The sequence below is a fragment of the Alosa pseudoharengus genome, unplaced genomic scaffold, assembly GCF_046254945.1.
Source record: "Alosa pseudoharengus isolate Yale_2024_CS ecotype anadromous, Long Island Sound unplaced genomic scaffold, YU_APseudo_1.1 YU_APseudo_1.1_scf_18, whole genome shotgun sequence".
NCBI classification, from domain to species: Eukaryota; Metazoa; Chordata; class Actinopteri; order Clupeiformes; family Clupeidae; genus Alosa; species Alosa pseudoharengus.
In genome coordinates, this window is record NW_027468650.1 from 32506400 (window position 1) to 32529620 (window position 23221).

The 23221-nt window shown below is 43.5% G+C and overlaps 3 long non-coding RNA genes across 3 annotated transcripts; 2 read left to right on the forward strand and 1 right to left on the reverse strand.

The window, feature by feature from the left end:
* The first annotated feature begins 12171 nt into the window (after positions 1 to 12171).
* On the forward strand, positions 12172 to 14288 carry LOC143131767 (uncharacterized). The gene is made up of 3 exons (XR_012988203.1): positions 12172 to 12485; positions 13518 to 13719; positions 14258 to 14288. It is a non-coding gene; the product is annotated as an uncharacterized LOC143131767 (long non-coding RNA).
* Positions 14289 to 18192: 3904 nt separating this feature from the next.
* Positions 18193 to 19149, forward strand: LOC143131769 (uncharacterized). Its single transcript, XR_012988205.1, has 3 exons — positions 18193 to 18518; positions 18846 to 18946; positions 19076 to 19149. It is a non-coding gene; the product is annotated as an uncharacterized LOC143131769 (long non-coding RNA).
* A 717-nt stretch (positions 19150 to 19866) lies between these two features.
* Positions 19867 to 22478, reverse strand: LOC143131768 (uncharacterized). Its single transcript, XR_012988204.1, has 3 exons — positions 22139 to 22478; positions 21759 to 21986; positions 19867 to 19955 (listed from the first exon to the last, which is right to left on the reverse strand). It is a non-coding gene; the product is annotated as an uncharacterized LOC143131768 (long non-coding RNA).
* Between the last annotated feature and the right edge of the window lie 743 nt (positions 22479 to 23221).

Genomic DNA, 23221 nt, shown 5'->3' on the forward strand with positions numbered 1-23221 from the left:
CTCCTCTCTTTCCGTGAGCCAGAGGGTCAGGTTGCCCGTTGGATAGAACAGCTACAGGAGTTTCAGTTTGAGATTCAGCACCGGAAGGGAGAAAACCACCAGAATGCTGATGGGCTGTCCAGGAGGAGCTGTTCAGCTGCGTGTCCACAGTGCAGTCGTCTACCTGGTAGCGCTGAGGGTACGTTGCCTGACGTATTAGAGGATGAACTGCTAGCCATTCAGTGCCGAGCCATACTACCGGCCTCCAACATGTCCTGGGCTACCGAACAACGTAAAGATCCAGAGCTCCAGGTTGTGATCAGCTGGGTGGAGGCTGGACAGCGCCCATCCTGGGAAGATGTAGCTGCTCATGGACTCACAGTGAGGGGCCTGTGGTCCATGAGGGATGGGTTGGCCCTACATGACGGGGTGCTGAAGAGACGCTGGGTGGAGCCTGCAACAGGTTTACCTAAATGGCAGACTGTTGTCCCGATGTTTAGCTGCGGATTGGTCCTCGCAGCCATGCATGGGCAACCTGGAGTGGGTCACTTTGGGGTGAAAAAGACACTGAAGCGTGTGCGACAACAGTTCTATTGGAGCACGTGCAGGAGGGATGTAGAGTCCTACTGCCGCCGGTGTGACGCATGCACTGCCCGTAAGGGACCCGTGGGCCGTTCCCATGCTCCACTTCAGCAGAGGAGGGTAGGCTATCCGATGGACCGTATAGCTGTGGATGTGATGGGGCCCTTACCGTTGACACCCCGGGGAAACCGTTACATCATCGTGGCTGTGGATTATTTCACCAAGTGGCCCGAGGCGTACGCTGTGTCCAATCAAGACGCATGTACTACAGCTGAGGTGCTCCTTGGAGGCATGTTTGCTCGGTTCGGAGTGCCTGCAGAACTCCATACGGATCAAGGGCGGAACTTTGAGTCCCGCACCTTTGCAGATTTTTGTCAGCGGATGGGCATTCGGAAGACTCGAACCACTGCTCTCCACCCTCAAAGTGACGGCCTAGTCGAGAGGTACAACCGCACCCTTGCCGAACAGCTAGCCTTGTGTGTGCAGCAGGATCAGAGAGATTGGGACCTGCAGATTCCTCTGGTCCTCATGGCAAGCCGCACTGCAGTCCAAGAGTCCACAGGTTGTACTCCAGCGCTGTTGATGCTTGGTAGAGAGCTGCGGACCCCACCCTCACTCCTCATGGGCCTACCCCCAGATGCTCCAGATGCCCCTGCAGGGCTTGAGTATGCACACCAACTGCAGGACCGACTCCAGCTAGCTCACGACTTTGCACGCCATCAAGCCATTCAAGCTGGAATTCGGCAGAAGAGAGCATATGACCACCATAGTGCAGGACGTGACTTTACTGTGGGTGAGTTGGTCTGGGTGTATGGGCCAAAACGGAAAAAAGGACGGTCGCCCAAGCTCGACTCAGCGTGGGACGGGCCTGCGTACGTGGTAGAGAGAGTTGGGGAGGTGACATATCGCATCCGTAAAAGACCTGGAGCGCGGTGTGTGGTCCTCCACCGTGATAGGCTGGCTCCGTACCGAGGGGATCGTAATCCCTTTGTCCGTGGAAGTCCGCGTCGTTCCCCTGGGGTGAACTGCCCTGAACCTGGAGGAGCTGGACACGCAGCGCCAGGGGATGGGTGGGGAACCTCAGAGGAGGGCGAGGTCTGTCATCCCGTTGCCCTGGTCCCTGGGAGTGTTCCAGGAACACCTGGAGGAGCTGAACACGCAGCGCCAGGTGGACCTGGAGGCAACCAGGTTCAACCAGGCTTGGGATTGTGCTGGCCAAACCCCGCTTCGCCTGCGCTTGACGACCACAGGGGGGAGAGGGCCCACAGGCGTCGGCCCCAGCGGAGACCAGCAGGTGAGGGCCGTCCAGCGGCAGCGTGCTCCTCCTCGCCTGTGCCTGACGACCACAGGGAGGAGAGGGCCCACGGGCGTCGGCCCCAGCGGAGACTAGCAGGTGAGGGCCGTCCATCGGCAGCATGCCCCTCCTCGCCTGTGCCTGACGACCACAGGGAGGAGAGGGCTCACGGGCGTCGGCCCCAGCGGAGACCAGCAGGTGAGGGCCTTCCAGCGGCAGCGTGCTCCTTCTCGCCTGCGCCTGACAACCACAGGGAGGAGAGGGCTCGTAGGCGCTCAGCTCACCGGCTCGCGGACGTGGGATCACGCGCCCACCGAAGACCGGCAGCACCGGACGACATTCCTGTGTCGCCCCTTGGTGCTGTGCTTCCGGGGACATCACCGCAGCGGCTCCAGCAACATCAGCCTGCGTATAGCCTGAGGCCCAGGAGAGGGCTTCGCCCGCCTCGACGCTTTGATGAGGCCATCTTTCCTCGAGGGCGAGGAACTTAAAGGGGGGGGCAGTGTAGCGCCGAGGCTATTTGCCCCGTGTTGGACTTTCCCCTGTGTTCCCCTGTGTCTTCTGTTTTCCCGGCGTGTGCGCGTGTGTGTGTGTGTGTGCGTGCGAGAGTGTCTGTGTCTCCCTCTCCCTTCTGTGTCATAGAATGTGTCAATAAGTTCTGATGTGTTTTGATTGGGGGGAGGTGTCCGGGAGGGAATATTTAGGGGTTCGGATAGGTTAGCGATTGATAAGGGGAGGGAATAGAATAGGGGGTTCTAAGACGTCTAGTAAGTTTAGTCAGAGTAGAAGTAAATTACGTGCGAGTGGGTTGTGTTGCGTTGTGTTGTCTGCCGTTGAGAGTGAATCACGAGTGAATGAGAGCTATTTTATCAAGATCAGTTTGTTGTTTTGTAGTGGACACCTCCTGCTACGTACCTATAGTCTGTACATCCATTGAGAAATAAATAACCGGAGTTTGGAACGATATCCCAGCCTCCCCGTCTCCTAACTACTCTTCGGCATTACAATACTTTACCACACTTATAATAGCCCTGAGCAAATTCAAAAGTGGTTGAGGAGAGAGAGGGAGGGAGGATCCTTGGATGTATTCGGCCTCTCCATTCCCGGCACACCGTCAGCAGTCGCCACCAGCAGCCACTACCTGCAGACACCACCAGCAGCCATGGCCAGCACCAGCCACCATTACCGGCACCAGCAGCAGCAGCCGCCAGCAGCCGCCACCAGCAGCAGCCGCCACCACCAGCAGCCGCCAGCAGTAGCAGCTACCAGCAGCAGCCGCCACCTGCAGCAACAGCCACCATTACCTGCAGCCGCCACCATTACCAGCAGCAGCCGCCATCACCATCCTTCGCCAACACCAGCCAGCTCAAGCAGTCATCGCCTCCAGCAGCAGCCGCCTGCAGCAGTGTTTGGGAAACAAATTAGTCACACTACTGTCTGAGTAATAAACATTTTAAAGCTCATTATGGCTTATGATAATTTTTTGTGTAAAATAATTTGTATTCCTACATGCAATCCAACAGCCCTTTCAAGGGTGTAATTAAACAAACCTTATTTCTACTAGCATCAGATACACAGTACTCAGCTGACTAGCTAACACCGCCAGGTTCAGCAGATACAACCTAAAAAAAAAACGTCCTTAATCAACCTTAATGATCCTAGTAATCTAACATCAATAATTTACTAAATAAAATATGTCAGAGATTCACTACTGAACGTAATTTTTGGTGTAGCGATACCTTCTTCACAGCTCGCAAAATCGAGATAACTAAGTAGCAGGCAATGACTGAAAATCGGTTGTCTACCAAGTTAAGAAAATATATATAAATTGCACTGTGCACATACAGATAAATATAAGCATATGCACCATAAAGGGCCTATTTATATAATATACAGAGTTGACAATTCAAAAGAGGTAGCTATTTAATGAATTTACGCCTGGATATAACATTAACGTTAACACAGAGGGCGAAGTCAAGCTAACAAACTAGCAGGCAATCGGTGGTCTACCAAGATAAAACATATATATAATTACGCTGTGTACATACAAATAAAGATCAGTATATGCATCATAAAGGGCCTCTGATAAAATATAAACAGTTGACAGTTCAAAAGAGGTAGCTATTTAATCAATTTACCCCTGGATATAACATTACCTTCACAGAAGGCAAGTCAAGCTAACAAACTAGCAGGCAATCGGTCGTCTACCAAGATAAAAAATATATATATAATTACGCTGTGTACATACAACAAAAGATCAGTATATGCATCATAAAGGGCCTATGCTACAATATAGACACTTAACAAATTCAAAACAGGTAGCTATTTAATCAACTTACCTCAGAAGTTACTCGACAGTCAGCAATGGAAGTGAATGATGTCCAACGCCATAGAATGGCTTTTTGGAACTACGTGAGGCTGCATACCCAGGAAGTAGGCGGCAAAAGGCGTACAACGGAGTCCAATGGGAGTGTCGCAACTCTTTCTCTCTATGGCTCTGGTTCTCCCTATACGCACACTACGCAAGTTGCGTAGGGCCCCGCAAGTTAATGAAGGCCGCCTTCCCCGTCTCTCCTGGAGTCAAGCTATAGTGACAGACAAGTATACAGTTATAGCGACAGTGCCTCATACATTAAAGGACAATTCCGGCGCAAAATGAACCTAGGGGTTAATAACACATGTGTACCGAGTTCGACCGTTCGCTGGGATTTGTTTTCATGCTAGTCGAATGTGACCAGTTTTATTGCAAACCGCTTATTAGCGGTTAACGCTAGCCTTCGGGGCACACTACAGTAGAAATAAATCACTATTTCTATACCACTAACAAGGCTCAAAATAGCACCACACTTACACAGTAGCATAATGAGGGTCTCTACATGTAAACCGAAGCATTGAGAACTTTGTAAGTGTACAGGCAGTTTATTAAAAAGAAACACATTACCGTTCACATCTGGTTCACATATACAGGCAGGCGATGTGAACTAAAATCAAACGTAATTTGCTCAATATAGGCCTATCAGAAATAATAGCTCCGATGTAACATAACTTGTGTAGTGTAGGCTACTTACTTAGTGGATCCATGTCCCTCTGGTAGCCTATGGATCGCCGCCGCCTGTGTGTGGTATTGACTACAGCTTCTAGCTCTCTCTCTCATAGCCCTTTCACGGAGCTCCCGCAGCTCTTCGTTGGTATTCCGACTCGAAAAGATAAGGACGTCCAATAAGGGTTCATCCTTGATGTCTTCAAATTCGTTCAAATAACCTGCCATCTCTTATGTCTCCTGTTGCGTTCAGTGCTTCTCTTTTGCACAGTCCTTCTGCAACAACGTTTCACCCGAGATTCACTTCACATCCCAGTTGTAACCAAGGCGCCTGCCTGTATGTGAACCAGACGTCAACGGTAATGTGTTTCTTTTTAATAAACTGCCTGTACACTTACAAAGTTCTCAATGCTTCGGTTTACATGTAGAGACCCTCATTATGCTACTGTGTAAGTGTGGGGCTATTTTGAGCCTTGTTAATGGTATAGAAATAGCGATTTCTTTCTCTGTACGTGTGCCCCGAAGGCTAGCGGTAACGCTAATAAGCGGTTTGCAATAAAACTGGTCACATTCGACTAGCATGAAAACAAATCCCAGCGAACGGTCGAACTCGGTACACATGTGTTATTAACCCCTAGGTTCATTTTGCGCCGGACTTCTCCTTTAAGAAGATGAACATGAAACCGAATTACCATTCAGGGCATGAAAAACGGAAGAAACGTCACGAGAATGGCGAACAGCGGGAACAGCAGTCGGGTAAACTTGCGTTCGTTCCATGGTTTGATGTCAACATGCATCTCTCCAACATGCATCTCTGTTGCTGGCCTAGCCTAGGCCTACCTAACAGGGAAGTGAATCCCCTGATCTGTCTGTGGCTTGCTTGCCAGCCTTTCCCAGTCACAGTACTTCGTAAAGTTGTGAAATATAATCGCATTTTAAAAGAACTAAATTGTTTTACAATATTTGAGTCAACTTTAATTATAGCCTACAACTGAACGTATGCAAATTGGAAAGTAGCCTGTATTAACTTTGATTCGCTGTGCTGCATGGATAATAGATGCACATCGTAAATTAGGCCTATTTGAAGTATTAAAATGATTGTTTAAAATAGTCTACGTTTGAAAAAATATTGAAACTAGATGTACCGCAGAGCGGTACAAAATATGACCGCCGCCCAGTCCAGCACATTTTTTCCACAAAAATAAATCACGCTGAAAGGCCTATATGATTCTAACTGTCTCACTAAATTGCATTATCCACACTCAATTCTCACGGATATCTGCTAGACAACAAGTACCAAAACATGATTAGTTCATAGATTTCACATGTAAAATTAATTTTATACAACCCCACCTCCATCTTGCCTGTTCATAATTCTGAGAAATTCTTGAATTGTGTGCATGTGTGCATGTACATGTTTATGTTATGCGTGTGTGTGTGTGTGTGTGTGTGTGTGCGTGCTTGTGTGTGTGCCTGTGTATGTGCCTGTGCATGCAAGCGTACATATGTCTACTGTGTGAGTATGTGTCATACGTATGATTACTGTGAATGTATGTGTGTGTGTGTGTGTGTGTATCTGTTTGTGCACATGTGTGCACATGAAATGGGTTAACATGACCCCTGGAGGCAAACATACGGAAAAAAATGGTCATCCTAGGCCCTACAGTTCTCAAGATATTCACAGAGAACTGTGTCTGCCCTACCCTCCTTTCGGGGGGTCCAGTCCAGCGGGGGGGCTACAGATCAAAATGAAAAATTACGGTTCCATGCTATCCATGTGGGGGTACATGCCCACCAAGTTTTGTGTACCCCGGTCTTTCAGTGTCCCGGGAATCCTTGTTGGTGTACGTCACTAAATGTACACATAAATTATTTTATTGTAAGGCCCCCCATGAACGAAAGTACACAAAACTTGGCATGCATTCGGAGGGTGTCATAATGATCCTACACTTTTAATTTCGTGCAGTTTTGAACTTGTCAGCCAGAGATATTGTGATGAAAACACCTAATTTTTTGCTTTTTAATTTTTAACTAGGTGGCGCTATACATGAAATAAGTGGTAATGGGATGGGTTGACATGCCCCCTTAAGACCAACATACATAAAAAAGGTGGACCTCCTAGGCCCTACGGTTATCGAGATATTCAAACTGTCTCCGGCCACCTACAGGCCAGTTGGTGTATAGTAACATAAATTAATTTATTGTGTGGCCCCCCATGAACGGAATTCCACGAAACTTGGCGTGCATACAGAGGGTGTCATAATGATCCTACACTTCCAATTTTGTACAGTTTTGACTTTGTTAGGTCACAGATACCTTCAATTACAACACCTCATTTTTACTTTCTTGTGTTTAACTAGGTGGCGCTATACATGAAATGAGTGGTTATGGAATGGGTTGACATGGCCCCTTGAGATCAACATACAAAAAAAAAAGGTCCTCCTAAACCCTACGGTTTTCGAGATATTCACAGAAAACTGTGTCTGCCCTACCCTCCTTTCGGGGGGTCCAGTCCAGCGGGGGGGCTACAGATCAAAACGAAAAACGATGGTTCCATGCTATCCATGTGGGGTTACATGCCCACCAAGTTTCGTGTACCCCGGTCTTTCAGTGTCCCGGGAATCATTGACAGAAATTTGGGCATGCGAAAAAGAAAAAAAAAAAAAAAAAAGAAAAAAAGAAAAGAAATCTGACTAAACCTATATGACCTTCGCTGCGCGGCGGTCATAATAATATATAAGAGAATCAGGGGAGCCAGTTCATAACTTTGGCAAGTAGCCTACAGACACACAGGTGAAGAACAGTCAGTCAGTAAGCTACTAGCACAACCAGACCCTTACAAAAAAAAAAAAAAAAAACTGCATTACTTCAAGTGTCAAACTGCAGATTTCTGAGTATGAAAACCTCAGTTTTGGAGAAAATATTTGCAGCTCTTATGCAGGGAATGCATTATTTTAGAGGCAAAAAACTGCAGGTATTTTTTGCAAGGGGATATGTACAGCAAGCCTCAAAAGCAAACAGCCCAGACTATATAAACAAACAGCCCAGACTATATAAACACTATATTTGGTAACTTCCATAGACATCCAAAATGGGGTGGGATGATTGTATTGGGAGCACTGAGGTGTCAGATGATACTATAAAAAAAATGGTTACATTTTGGCGCTCAGAGTTCAGGTAGGAAGGCCCCTTAGCAGGATTTTGCTTAGGGCCCCATGGAGGTCTGAACCGGCACTGCTAACATCTCTTGTATATTCTTTCTCATGTAAAGCAAATGCCTGTTATCTTTTTTTAGTATTTTGATCAGCTACAGATTCCTATTTACTGCCCTTTATTTTGGATATTGGTTGGTTTTGATATGCACATTTTGTAAATTAGCCAGAATGATTCGGTGAGATCTATGCTATATTAGTTTAGTGTCTATGATAAACAGTATACATCTGTTGATATACCTTTTTTGAGTTATATCTTAAATATTTTGCACGTCTTTTAGGCTACTGAAGGGAAGCACTCTGTCGTAATTGTAATTACCACCAGGGGGAGCTACAGCCTTCTAGTGCCCAAGAGAACCATTTTTGGGAACAGTGAATGTCGATGCAATATCTAAAGCCAAACAACTTGTACAAAGTTTGGTCCACCATCAGTGAGTGAGTGCTCCATTAATGTGTGTGTGTGTGTGTGTGTGTGTCAAAAAACATAAAAAAACTGAGTCTCTGTAGGCAGCCTAGGCTCCGAGATCTGTACACAAAAACAATTGCTACCAACAAGGGTTGGCAACCCCTCAAAAGCAAACAAAGTGTTTCAACCAATAACCGACGAGATGCACGTTAGGAGAGTTTTAATTGCACGGAAGTGAGGGGGAGGGAGTAGCGAGCTAGCTCTCTGTTTTGTTTGAACATCAACAGAAGCGACGTATCCCCGCTATCGCTGATACAACCTTTAAAAATTCATTGTGTAATTTCTTGGGTTAATTCTTGGGAGAAATTCTCCCATCTAGCGGTGAGATGGTGTATTGCAACAGACTCCAGCTACCCCCCACTGCAAGCGTGATTTACTAGCTACAGAAGCCGCACCATAATGTCCTAGCTGACGTTACAAGATCGTACCCTTGGATTTGTTATTTTGGCTTATATTCAGCGAGCAACTTATAAGTGCTAACGTTATTCGACAAGACTGTACAAGATATGTAGTTCAAGATAATGCGTGGTCTTCTATCTTCGTACGAATAGTCAGATATCATCAGGTGATTCAACGGTAGGGGTTTCCTTTTCCCGGCAGCCACGAGCACAACTGTCTTTCGGTAACTGACCGACAAACATGAAAAGCAGAGCTAGAATTTCAGGTATGTCCCTCCTTGGCTAATGTATTCTAAAGATGGAGGCCGAAACATGGCTGCCGCCATACGGGCGACTCGGTCGTATGTATTCTTAATGGCAGATCCTACACTTACGAAATTTGTTTGTGTAAATAATTACACATGAATGAGCACATATTTATGAAAGAAAAAATGGGTTTTTGCTAAGAATCAACCCCAAAAAAAGTACACAATGTAGCTTTAAGTTATCAGTTAGTGCATAATGTCACAGTTACCAAAACCTCCAGGTGGCCAGATTCTCCAGGGCCAGGTCAACTGACTGGGCAACAGCGTCATTCCACTCACAGGTGACTGGATTATGCATGGAAATAGGAAGACCTTATAAGAAAGGTGTGAGGAGTTCTAACTAGGGCCTAATCATGACTGCAGGGTCACCTTAACCTCAGTCAGCTGTGAGTGTCCTAGGCCTGAGCACCCATAGAATTCTGACACTCTCCTGATTGACTGTCAGCCATACACATCTGCACAATATATACTGTATTTACTGGCACTTAAACTGACCTCTAGCAAACATCACTGCAGTGCATACACAATTCTGCATACCACTCGGAAACACGCACACCTGCACAACGATTGGTCTGAGTTGTCGCTACTCCTACCAACTTCTGCCTGTCTGGTGTGCTGGTCTGTCATTTTTGTGAAAACTGCAGTTTGTATGTGAATTACCTCCATTGTCATACTTGTTGTTATTATTGTTGTGTTTGTTGCTGTGTTTGTTGTTGTTGTACCTGACGTCTGGATACTGTATGTGTCTTTAAAGCTATACGCATGCAATTCATTTCAGCTATATACTCAGCTCAATACTGACAAATATGGGTCACAGCAGGGGTGTGAGCAAGGTGGAAAGACAACATCTGGACATAAAAATAGAGAGAGAATAAACCGCTGTCTGCTGGACTTACTGTGTAATGTTCATCTGTGGCAGCTAGCTGCCAGGCAGCTACAGTGCTACACTCTGGGGACATGTTTGTGAGCACCCATATCATGTCCATGCCCCCAGAGAGTAGTGCTGTAGCTGCCCCATGTCCATGCCCCCAGAGGGTAGCGCTGTAGCTTCCCCATGTCCATGGCCCCAGAGGGTAGCGCTGTAGCTGCCCCATGTCCATGCCCCCATGAGGGTAGCGCTGTAGCTGTTGGCTTCAGAAAGAGTTAGGTAGAAATGATTGGGTTTTTTTGTTTGTTTTTTTTCCGTACCAACAGACCTCACGAAACAGATATCACTGGAATTCTCCTTTAATCTCTCCCAGGTCGTCAACAGTAGGATTCCAAGGGGACTATCTCTGAGTATGACCTTTTGTGAATAGCAAAAAAGAGGCACAGTTATCCACCATTTCAGAATATTCTAGAAAAATGCTGATACTCCTTCTCTTCCCAAACAGGATCCATTCCTATGAAGGTTTATGGGTGCAAAAGTGGCGAGGACATTTAACTGCAGATTTTGCATGTGCACACTAAAGTCGTAAATGTGTAACAGTAAAGTTGAAGTTGTACATATTTTTTTATATCTTGTTAACACAAAATAGGGGCTACGGGTTCACAAATCCTTTTTACTGGTACACAAATCCTATCCTGTGAGTCACAACTTTCAAGAGTCATGCACTCGACACTTTTGCTCCAAACGTTGCAGCGCAGTTGGTGCGAAACACATTTGCACATCCGTGTTTCATAATCTGAGAACATGCACAACATTCGTGCATTTGTAAACCCAAATGTGAACTAATGCATCCGAAGTTGTGCATCTGTGAAATAATTTCTCATTAATAAAATTCTACAGATCGCTTTGATTTTCTTGCACGACTACAAGTCAATTGATAGAAGTGCTCGAATCTGCTTCTACGAGTGACTTTTGCTCCTGGCTAGGTGATATAATAGGAGCAAAAAGATTTGTATGTGTGCACGTCGAGCGAATCGATCGAGAAAACAAGGCGGCCGGATCTGGATCCAGGATCGCGCTCAGACTACCATTGCCTGCTCATAAGGTAAGTAACATGATAATAATATGAAGAAAGTTATCTTGTTTGTTGGTTTACATTATCATGACAGCTATGTTTAGCTTAGCTTACCTGCTTGCTAAATCCTCCAGTGCTAGATCAAGCTAGCTAGCTATCGCTAGATAAATAACTAGTTTAGAAGTACAGAAATATAACACTGCCCGTCCAAAATCGTTAGGACACATAATCTGACATCAATTTTCGAACACACCGCAACAAATATTTTTTCCTCGCTTTGTGCAAAGAAAAACTATAAATCGTGTGTCCTTCATTGATAAGGAAACATGCTGAGGTTACTTACTTTATGAGCAGGCAATGGTAGTCTGAGCACGATCCAGGATCCAGATCCGGCCGCCTTGTTTTCTCGATCGATTGCTCGACGTGCACACATACAAATCTTTTTGCTCCTTTTATATCACCTAGCCAGGAGCAAAAGTCACTCGTCACTCGTAGAAGCAGATTCGAGCACTTGTATCAATTGACTTGTAGTCGTGCAAGAAAATCAAAACGATCTGTAGAATTTTATTAATGAGAAATTATTTCACAGATGCACAACTTCGGATGCATTAGTTCACATTTGGGTTTACAAATGCACGAATGTTGTGCATGTTCTCAGATTATGAAACACGGATGTGCAAATGTGTTTTGCACCAACTGCGCTGCAACGTTTGGAGCAAAAGTGTTGAGTGCATGACTCTTGAAAGTTGTGACTCACAGGATAGGATTTGTGTACCTGTAAAAAGGATTTGTGAACCCGTAGCCCCTATTTTGTGTTAACAAGTTATAAAAAAATATGTACAACTTCAACTTTACTGTTACACATTTACGACTTTAGTGTGCACATGCAAAATCTGCAGTTAAATGTGCTCGCCACTTTTGCACCCAATATACCTTCATACACTGAAAAAAGTGATTTTGACATGTAGTAATTTTTTCTTAAATGAAACTGTATTTATATACTCAATTTGTTTGTGTTTTGCAAAAACTCATTTCAGATAAGTAATATCTGCAAGAAAAAAAGGGGTTTGCTTCAGATTTGTTTGTGTTTTACAAAAAACTAATTTCAGTTAAGTAATATCTGCAAGAAAAAAAGGGTTTTGCTTCAGAGGCGGTGCTGCGCATGCGTTTATTTGGCTGCCAAAAGATGATTGTCCTCCATTTTGCAAACGGTTCCGTTGGCTTGAAGGGATCTGCACTTGAAATCTTCGCTTTTGACTTTTAACGGTAAGTGGTATATTATTAAACGTCATTTGACAGTCAGTTTACCATTACAAATTTGGAGTGTCTTTAATTGCCTTATTTGACACGATAGAGCTGTTTTCTTGAATATTTAAGAAATCGTCTAGCAAGCTAGCTAAAGTTAACTTTACCTAGCAGTTCTACTCCAATATAATGTTAACTGGGCTAACAAGTTCATCTTAAAGTTTACTTTTATTACCTCCTCGACGTAATTGATTGAATAACTTCAAAATGAATATATACCTTAATGTTACACAATTTAGGTCGTTGAAACTCAGTGGACCCATTAAAGTTTGTACAGTTAACATTAGCTGCTAACTGAATTGGAACACAGATCTTGCCTGAAATATGGTTGACCTTAACGTTGCTAGTTAGCTAACCGAACACGTTATGCAGCAGACCAAACACGTTTTCACCGACCCCTGTGGAGTCAACTGACACTTAACTTGAGCAATGCCGAGTTTGCAAAATACATTTGTTTGGAGACTCAGAATGCAGGCCAAGGTACATGTAAAAAGGAAAGAAATAGGACTCATGTTTTGTGAGTGATTAGGTCAGGTCATAACTCGGACAATGTTGGGCAAAAGCCACATTTACGCTAGGTTTAGAAACGTGTTTATTTATTCTGTCAGTAATGGAGTACCACTATTTTCTCAATAATGTCATCGCCAGCGCTGAATATGCATGGTGGTGGTGGTGGCATTTCTCAAACTCAACAGCAGTGCAAGATCTGGACAGGCTGATGCTACGCACCTGTTAAGCAGATATTGCTTGAACATTTTATTTGTTCCATGGTGTTGAAATTCGAAATGTTTTCCCTTCAAGGGGACAGTCAGACCAACAAGCAGGGCTGTGTAGCTATTGTTGGTAGATTGTAAGATAATGTGTCAAATGTCAATTAAATGAAGTGTCAAAATCGTTTGATTAACTAGTACCATTTGTGTATGTATTAAATAAGTATATTTCATAAATGTATACTTTATATTTATATTATAAATGTGTTTCTATCCTCTTTAGTTACAGGTATTGAGAAATGTCCTTGCTTGATGACTGGATCAGGAAATGCCTGTGATGCTTGGGTATTCAGGCAAGCTACAGGTCAAAGATGCGTAACCTTGGATGTCCAGTGACCGCCGTTTTCCAGAAGAAGAAGGTCATAAGTTCCAGAAGAAGGTTTAAAGGACATAAAATGACCAAACATTTGAGGATTTTGCAAGGTGTAAGTTTGTATTACTATTTTTGTTTACTTCTCTTACATATTACATACAATGATCACATTGGATCTGTTTCTGCTATTTGCAACTGCCATCACTTATAGTCACCCTACTCACACATTGCTCTTATGTTCCTTATTACAACATAGCGACAGATAGAGGCATTATAATTTTGTGTCTAACTATAACTGGACTCCTCAGGGTTGATACGTCTACATGAGTCGTCATACATTTACCCACTCACTCATTTTCCCGTTGCTCACATTGTTCCTTCCCCAACTGGTACACTCACTTATTAGCCTGATGTCGTTATACTCAATTCCTGTCAGAATTTAAGTCTGGCGCTGCTTCGTTGGGACGTGATTATGGGGTGTGTTTCAACCAATACAGGGGAAAGAAATGCTTGCCAAATGCCTGTTATCTGTTGCAAAGCACTCTGAACTGAATCTTCCGTATTAAAAGTGCTTTATAAATAGAGGTTATTATTATTTAGAGTATTGATTGTATTTTCACAAAATAATTAATATCCCTGTATCTGAACAGACAGAGACTGTACATCTGAGGAGGGAGGCAGTCATCAAGACCCCGTGCCTTTATTTTGGTGAAGATGATGATTCTCTCATACATGTACATGGTAAGTAACACTAACCAAGGGCATGTTGAAATTGCAATAAAAATTGCATTTTTATGCCAATTTTTAAGCCAAAAACCTTTAAGCCAGCTCCCAGCTCGTACCTTTTCTCAAGCGTCAACCTAAAGCAGCTTTTTAAATTTTGTACAGGATATCCATGGCAAGGAGGTGTCAAGAGAAAACCACCCCTTGGAACATGAGGACATCGGCATCGTTGTGGATGGAGGCATCATTTTGGAGGAACCTTGGTCTGTTGCACAAGGCTGTGCAGTGAAGCCAGAGACTTTCTAATGAGGAGACACAGCACTCAAAAAATCCTCCAATCATGTGTTGTGAACTCGGTGCTGGAGTAAGGTTGGTGTCGTGAAGCCTTGCGCACGCGCATTTCTGCCAAATAGGATGCCCGATGAGTGCCAAAAAAGCATTGCATTATGGCTGCCGAGTGCAGGGACTTGCCTAAAAGGACTTTGGTGAAGCTAGGGGTCATATACACATTGAATCAATGTTGAACTCTTCAATACTATTACAAATTCATGCAAAAAGTTGTCATTCAGATGGATGGTGATAAGCTCCTACCCAAGGTTCTCAATCTTAAGAACCAAATCATTAGATGGGCAAGTGGGCCTCTTCTTTCTCTTCCCTGCTGTCTCTCTCTTTCTCTCTCTGTCTTTATTGTTCGTCCTCTCTCTCTCGGCACACTTTTACACACACACACAGTCATGATTGACTTGATTTGAAAGATTCAATAAATGGTTTTGAACCTTTCTTTCTTTCTCACTGTCTTTCTGTCATTCTATCTCGGCACATTTACTTACACACGCACGCACGCACACACACACACAATCTCTCACTGGTAAGGTGTTTGGCTTTGGTCAAAGGTTCACAACCATTTATTGAATCTTTCTTTCTCTTTTGGTGCACACACTCTCTCTCTTTGGCACTACTGCCTTTGCTTTTGCTTTGGTTTGAGAGCGGGAAAATTATTATTTTTTAGAGCAAAGGGTCACAATGTGTTTTCACATGTGTGTTTCTATGTTGAACATTTGTTTTAATAAAGACAGTTATACCATTTCTGTTTGAGATTTAAGTTAATACTATTTAACCTGAATTTGAAGTTTAACTTAATTTTTACCAATGAAATTATATACAAATACTAAGCAAATTCAACTAAATCTATATGGCTGGATGTAGCTAAATTAAATTGAGTGCAAATGGTTACCTAAAAAAAATTAAGTAATTCTTGCATTAGAGAATATTAAGCAAATTCAACTAAATCTATATGGCTGGATGTAGCTAAATTAAATTGAGTGCAAATGGTTACCTAAAAAAAATTAAGTAATTCTTGCATTAGAGAATATTAAGCAAATGCAACTAAATCTATATGGCTGGATGTAGCTAAATTAAATTGTGTGCAAATGGTTACCTAATACTAATTTTTACTCAAAATATTTGATTGGAGTTTGCTTGGCTTGATTTAGTTGTAACTACTCAATTTAGTTTAGCTTTAATTGCAAGAAAATATTAAGCAAATTCAACTAAATCTATATGGCTGGATGTAGCTAAATTAAATTGAGTGCAAATGGTTACCTAAATAAAATTAAGTAATTCTTGCATGTCATTTTTTTCAGTGTACATTCCTACCAGAACAGATTGCACAGAGCAGGGGATGGAAATGGCCCTGTAGTTATTATAGCAGCCATGAGATGGCAGTGTTGCTTATCTTTAGAGTGCAAGTCCAAACAAAGCTTCACCCTCCAATTTAGAGCCACATATGTATCCAGCAAGTTATAACTCTCATTCTCATGAAACTCCCGCAGGGAATTGATGTATCAGCTATGGAAAAAATCTGATTGTTTCAAGCGGAAAAAATATGGGAGTTCTTCGAAATGATTATGTTCTTTACAATTTTGCGAAGGTCATTTCACCATTATTTTTGCCTTGGCACGCTTTGCCCAAATAATACCGCTCCTAATCTGTCCACTAAGAGGTAGAATGGGAGATTAAGCAATGGCAATCTCCGCACGGTTCTGAGACCCAGGGGGAGAACTTATCCCCTTTCACAGTATGAGGTTGGAGGGGGGGGGGGGGTAGGGGAGGGAGGAATGGAGGGAGTTCCAGCGAACACCCTTGTATCACAGTCCTGCTGGCCACACCATCAACTTGCGTTATAAGCTCTGATGCTTCCCTCATAAAACATTCATACAATTCCAGGAAAGGGGAAAAGAAACACAAGTGCCTTAAAAAATAAAATGCGCTTTAATCTTTGGGGGAGAAAGCAAGCGAGAGAGAAAGAGAGAGAGAGAGAAAATGGAAGAATGGAGTGGAAGAAAAAAAAATTAAAGCATAGCTGAAAACTTCCACTTCACCCTTTTGGTGACATGTCAAGTAATGTAAAACCAGCTCCCTGAATATTTATTGAGCCCAAATGAACTGTCATCCTTTTTGTGCCAGCGTTGCAGAGTGCTAGATATTCAGTGTATGAGATGACTTATGCATTGTTGTGGCTGCACATGTTAAAATAAGAGGTTTAGTTATTTATTTATTTACATTTTTTCCCCCTCTTGAGCGGGCACGTTCCTTTACAGTGTCAAACAGCCAAGCCGTGCACTTGTGAGATGCATTTATCAAGGCAGTTTGTTGACTGAAAACTTTTTAGTGAGACTGACTGAAGGTGGAAAAAAAGGCTGTTTTAACATTGGAGGTGGGGATCGGGGAAAGAGTGGGAAGAGTGGAGGTAGAGAAGGAAGGAGAGAGGGAGAGAAGGAGGGAGCGATGTGGGGAGGCAGGGGCCAGACAACCCATTACAGCGTAAGATTGGGGAAGAGACAGAGTGCGAAAGAGATAAAGGGAGGGGGATAGAGAGAGACAGAAAGGGAGAGCGAGAAAGAGAGTCAGAGAGAGAGAGAGAGATAGAGAGAGAGAGAGGGCAAGAGAGAGAAAGAGAGAGAGAGAAAGAGAGCGAGATTGGGGACAGTTTAATGTCTACCATGAAGGTGACCCGGGATTACTCCAGTCCCCTCCCCACAATCTCATCCCCGCATCTGGAAGCCATCGCAACACAATAAGCTCAACTTTCTGCCCCTCCGCCCCCACTCCCACCCCATTCTACCCCACCCCCCCTCACTGTCCTTTTCCAACTCATTTCTCCTTCAGTCTCTGTCCTCCTCTCCCTCACAACCCTCCGTCTCCTTCAATTCATGCTCCCCACTCTTCAGTTTAGGCATAGTCCCCTCCTGACACATAGCCTGAGCCTGACGCTTGTAGCTAAGTTGCCCCTACGAGCAAAAAGCTCACAGACTAGTCTACACGCCTGGTTTTGGATGCCTGAGCCACTCACTGGATACTCGGGGCCAGAGAGGCAGTTTGGAACGGGAGCAGCACAGACCAATGAACCAGGTGAAGAACCAGGCAATGCACGATGCCTCTGAGAGCACGCAAACAGAGACTTTCTAATGAGGAGACACAGCACTTAAAGAATCCTGCATAGAACTGCATGTTATGGCAGTAATCTCCACACATATCTCACCCCTTCCTGTATACCTCCCCATTCTCTTGTAAAGGACAATAGCTGCCCGATAACGGCCCAATGTGCGTTACCAAGATGACCGCCGAGTGGAGGGACTTGCCTAAAAGGACTTTGACGCAACCTCCTCAGCCTGCTATGCTCCAGTTAGAACACTCACAGAATTGGAGACACAAAACAAGCTTTGTTTGCTTCAGAAGAAACAACTTGTGGAAGGAACAACTCTAATGACTATGACATTCTCAGTGAATGGCATCCTGTCTTGATCTGTCTTTGTACAGACAGGCAATTCACCTTTGGCTAAGCCACACCCTAGAATGTAGATTGACCAATCACAGCGCAGCCAACAACGAGCTCCCATAGAGGTCCGACACTTTTTCACATCGCTCCATTGACTTTAACGCAGGCGTCTCATATTTTCGGTCTCGGCAGGTATTTTGATCAAAAATATGGTTAAACGTTGTGCCTGGGGCATTTGTAATACAGATACGCGTTTCCCAGAAAGGTTGGAGGGGGGTGTCCGTTTTTTCCCCTTCCCAAAACCGAAGTCAAATCCTGACAAGTGTCGTCTTTGGATTAAACTGTGTGGACGTCCTCACAGTCAGCTAAACCCCTCGAGGATCAACAAGCACACTTTTGTGTGCTCTAAGGTAAATTTTGCTTTTAATCTTACTGTGAAGTTATATGATATACTAGTTAGACAATTTTATGCTGTGTTAGGTTATGATTTCGGTTCTCTAACCTAATTATTGAAGAATCAATGTGCTAGCAAGCAAGCAAGTTTAGGGATAGCTTAGCTATCACGTAAATCAGGATTGTTTTCTTTGACTAGCGGCTGGATGTTAGCAGCTAGCTAACTTCGTTATTAAAGTTACAAACACCTAACGTTAATGTTATAGATACGCTGTGGTAGTTTTTAAGGTGACTACCGCCACCGTGTTGCCACAGTCCAACAATATTTTACATCACTATTTCAGCATTTTGTTAATGGAGAACCAAGTCCCGAATCCCCAAATCCAGTCCCTGCTATTCCTGGTGGAGGAAGTGGAGTCAAAAGTCGAAGACTGCCAACTAAGAGGTAAGAGGTATATTTATATAATTCAATCACAGAAAACATATTACAGCCACAACACAGTATCAGAATAATATCAAACACTTTAATCGATTTTACATATGTATTTATTTGTATGTATCTATCTATTTACAGAGGCATCTCCACAGTATCAGGCTCATCAGTGCAGGACACCACATCAGAGGAGTTGTCCATCGTCATTGAAACAGGTAGGCTACAGTTCATGTGACTGTTGTGGACTGTCATTGCACATTGTAGGGAGAAAGTGCTCAAAAAAGTACCAGTCAAGTTTATCTTTTATTTTCCTCCACATCTCGGGATCAAAACAAATTCGCTCCAGGTGATAGTCACTTTCACATGACACAAAAAGGTCACACCATGGCATCCCAGTTATCCCCAATTGTCCCATGATTTGGAAGTAATATTCGTGTGTACGATTGAGCCTGTAGGTGTCATCGCTACCCTTTTTAAGGTACTGGCAATCGGTGTAGCTGATTTTCATTGGACATTTAATTTCGAGTAGTCCATAGGTCTCACTCTCATCACTCTGAACCCTTCTGTCAGGGGATGTACCCAAATAGGGGGCGTTAGGGTTGATGACAAACCCACACACTTGCACATCATTACCAGTGATGACCGCATACTGGGCTGCAGCGGCTGGCTCAAGCTCCAGGCCTCTCTTCATGGCTTTTGTCATGATGCTCTTCTTCTTCCTCTGCATGATGATGGCAAGTTGTTCAAAGTCAGCTCTTCTAGAGAATATTCTTTTGAAGGACGATGAGGTTAGGCGGATAGAGCGGACATGATGCCAGATGTTGTTGCTACTCTGCTGTCTGGTGTTTTTCTCAAGTGCCTCTGCCTCAGCCTTTGAGACTACTATGGTACTGAACCTTTCCATCTGCACTTCATTAAGGACAGTACAGAAAGAGCCTGGCTGTGGTGGCAAAGGGAATGCTGGGAAGTCACTGGAGTTTGATTGGGAGGATGCTTGTGAAGTGTTGTCCAATAGTGGGAGCTGTATGCATTGAAGGGGGAAAAAAACATGTATTATTTACATTATGTTTCTTGTTTTTTTTATTTTTTTTTACTAGGCCTCATTTTATTAATGTCATTGTTGTGTTTTTACACAGAAAACCAGATTCACACAGCAGACCAGATTCCCACAGACCAGATTCCCACAGAGGATCCACACCAGGATCGCACAGAGGACCAAGAAGAAATAAATCAATTAAAGAGGCAACTTGCCGATAAAGAAAAAGAAAATGCCTTGCTGAGGGAAGAGATTCAAACTCACTCATCTCACTCACTCACCCACACCACACCCACTCAAGCTCATTACCAACTCACACCGGAGACTATATCTAACTGCAATGTGCCTGAGTACTTTAAGTACAGCACAGGTTTTAGTTATGATGAGTTCAACAAGCTGTGTGCTTTTTTTAGGATACCCAGTACTGCAACAGATACACAAACACTTAGCCCTGTGACATACCACAGAGTAGATCAGCAAATCAACCTCATGCCTTTAAGACAACAGTTCCTACTTGTGCTTATGAAGCTGAGGCAAAACTTTGATCTGAAAGAGCTGGCCTTCAAATTTCAAATTCCAGAACGAACTGTTAGCACTTTATTCAATTCATGGATTGATTTCATGTATGGTAGGCTAGGCAACATGTCTATTTGGCCACACAGGGACACAATAACACAAAACATGCCTGACAACTACAGAGCAGAGTTCCCAACAACATTTGCTATTCTTGATGGTACAGAGATTAAGACAGAAAAACCAACATCACTGTTACTTCAAAGTCAGACTTACTCAAACTACAAATCTGCCAACACACTTAAATGTCTTATTGCCTGTGATCCTCGTGGTGCCATTATCTTTGTATCCACACTTTACACAGGATCAATCTCAGACCAAGAGCTATTTAGACAATGTGGGATCAAAGATTTACTGAAAGGTCTGCTTCAGTGTGGCTATCTTAAGGCAGGTGATGGGCTCATGGTGGATAAGGGTTTTCTTATTGAGAAGGAGGTAAAGGAGCTTGGGCTTAATTTGAACATTCCCCCCTTTGCCAAATCAAATAGTCAGATGCCAGCTACAGACATTGAGATGACAAAGAAAATAGCCAAACACCGAGTACATGTAGAAAGAGCCATAGCCAAAGTGAAGAAATTTAAAATGGTTTCTGGACGGATCCCTAATGTCAGACTTGGAAACATAAATCAGATATGGTTTGTGGTCTGTATGCTGTCCAATTTCCAGCCGAACATTATAAAAGCATAGGATACAGCACAATGATCTGTCTACACACAGTTAAGCTCCTGAATTTGAATGTTTTTTTTTAACATGATAAATCAATTATTGTGTTGTTATTGAAAATTAAATCAAATGTATGTTGGCTATGTGACTGCAATAAAATGTCTTCCTACAAATGATAAGAAATTAGTCATTATCTTTAACAGTTTTACATAATCTGCTTTACCTGGTAGCTCAAGCCACTTCCAAGAGGGTACTTCTCCTGACCTATCACTACATCTATCGGGGGTTTGCTTGCTATGTAGCTCATAGGTGTCCCTGTCAGCTGTCTCAATAACAACAAATCCTGATCTGTTACCTCAGAGATGGCCCTGTGAGATGGAAAAGTCACACATTTCTACGTATGTCAAGTAATCTGAAATACAAAATACATTTCTGCGTATGTCATGTGCTCTCAAACACATAGGCTACATACAAATAAGTTGCTTATGGTGGAGGGACACAATGGGATAGCCAGCCTACATGGTGTTAAAAATCAACATAGCTGTGACTCACCTGTCATTGCGGTATTGGCAGAAGATGGGTCTCCGTTTTCGCTCTGTCTTGGCCCTGGCCACAACGACTGCTGTCACAGGCTGTGGTGCTACTTTAGCACCTCTTGGCTTATGCCATTGTTGGGGTAAGCTTGTGGAGGACTGAACTGGCACAGCGTTTATGTGTTGTGCCTTGCAGAGATCCAGGGTATGGATAAGCCCAATGATGTGCGCGCAAAACCCTGTGGAGCTAACCATAACATCACCTTAAGTTACAGTTTAAGTTGAATAGTCTACCGGTTGTTGATACGCTAGCACATGCTGAATAAATACAACGTATACGTGCGTAACGTTAGTCCGTTTGCTTCGTAATAACGATTTTAGAAGTGAATAGAGACGTACCCAGCTTTGCATGAACAGTGTTGCTCCTTGATATTGTCAGTCCCAGCCTCCGTCTCGATTAGTAGGATATGCGGTGGTTCATTTTTTGACTGTGACCGGTATGCTTTTGCCTCTATTTGGATGCCTTGTTCTTTGCGTTTCACCTGTATGTCCTGAATATAGCCTTCGAACGCATATTGCAGACCTTTTTGTCTACTCCTATCGGACACTTTATTTGCTGCTTTATAAAACTTTGACAAAAGTTCAGCAGGAAGAGCTGTCACAGCATAAGCCATGTTGTTGATAGTCTTACGATAACCAGTCAGAAAACTAGAGCCCAGAAGTTGTCGGACGTAGCAACAGTAACTAAGGGGGGCGGGGCTTAGCCAAAGGTGAATTGGAGTTGTATTCTTTCTTTCTTGGATTCAATCCCAAGATTAGAGTACAGAAGGGTTACAGTATTCCCTTTTGAAGGACAAAGCCTTCATTTGGCAGAAGAAACCAGACTACCAGACACAGTCTGAGATCTGAAATGTGGTTGAGAGTGTGTGGGTGTGTCTGTGTCTGTGTGTGTGTGTGTTTATGTTTCTGAAGCTGTTTCAGACTTCAGTTAACGAGCCCGGCACCTTATCCAATTTCTTTCAGCAGCTACCACAGCAAATCAGCTCCAAAGATTGACCCTCTTAAGTTTTACTGGTTACGACTTCTGAGAAAAGCCAATCATTATTTATATTGCACCATCCTGCATCGTAGTCAATGATGTAAATAGTACATCAGAAACACTGATTAAAGCACACACACACACAAACGCACACACGCAAACGCACGCACACACACACACAACCAGATCGACAATATTCCCATGGCTAATCTATTAAGAATGATCTCTCTTCTGTTCTGTTGAAATGAAGATGGTGTGAAACTATGATGGAAACTGTTAGTACAATTCAAATAAGATAGGGGAGTGTAGAGGATCAGAATAAGAATTAAAATATATTACCATTATCTTGTGAAAAGGTGCATCTCCCCCAAATCAATGTATTTAAACTGAAGGACACCTTGTGGTTTTGATAGATATAGTCTTTATTGTCCCCACGGGATAAT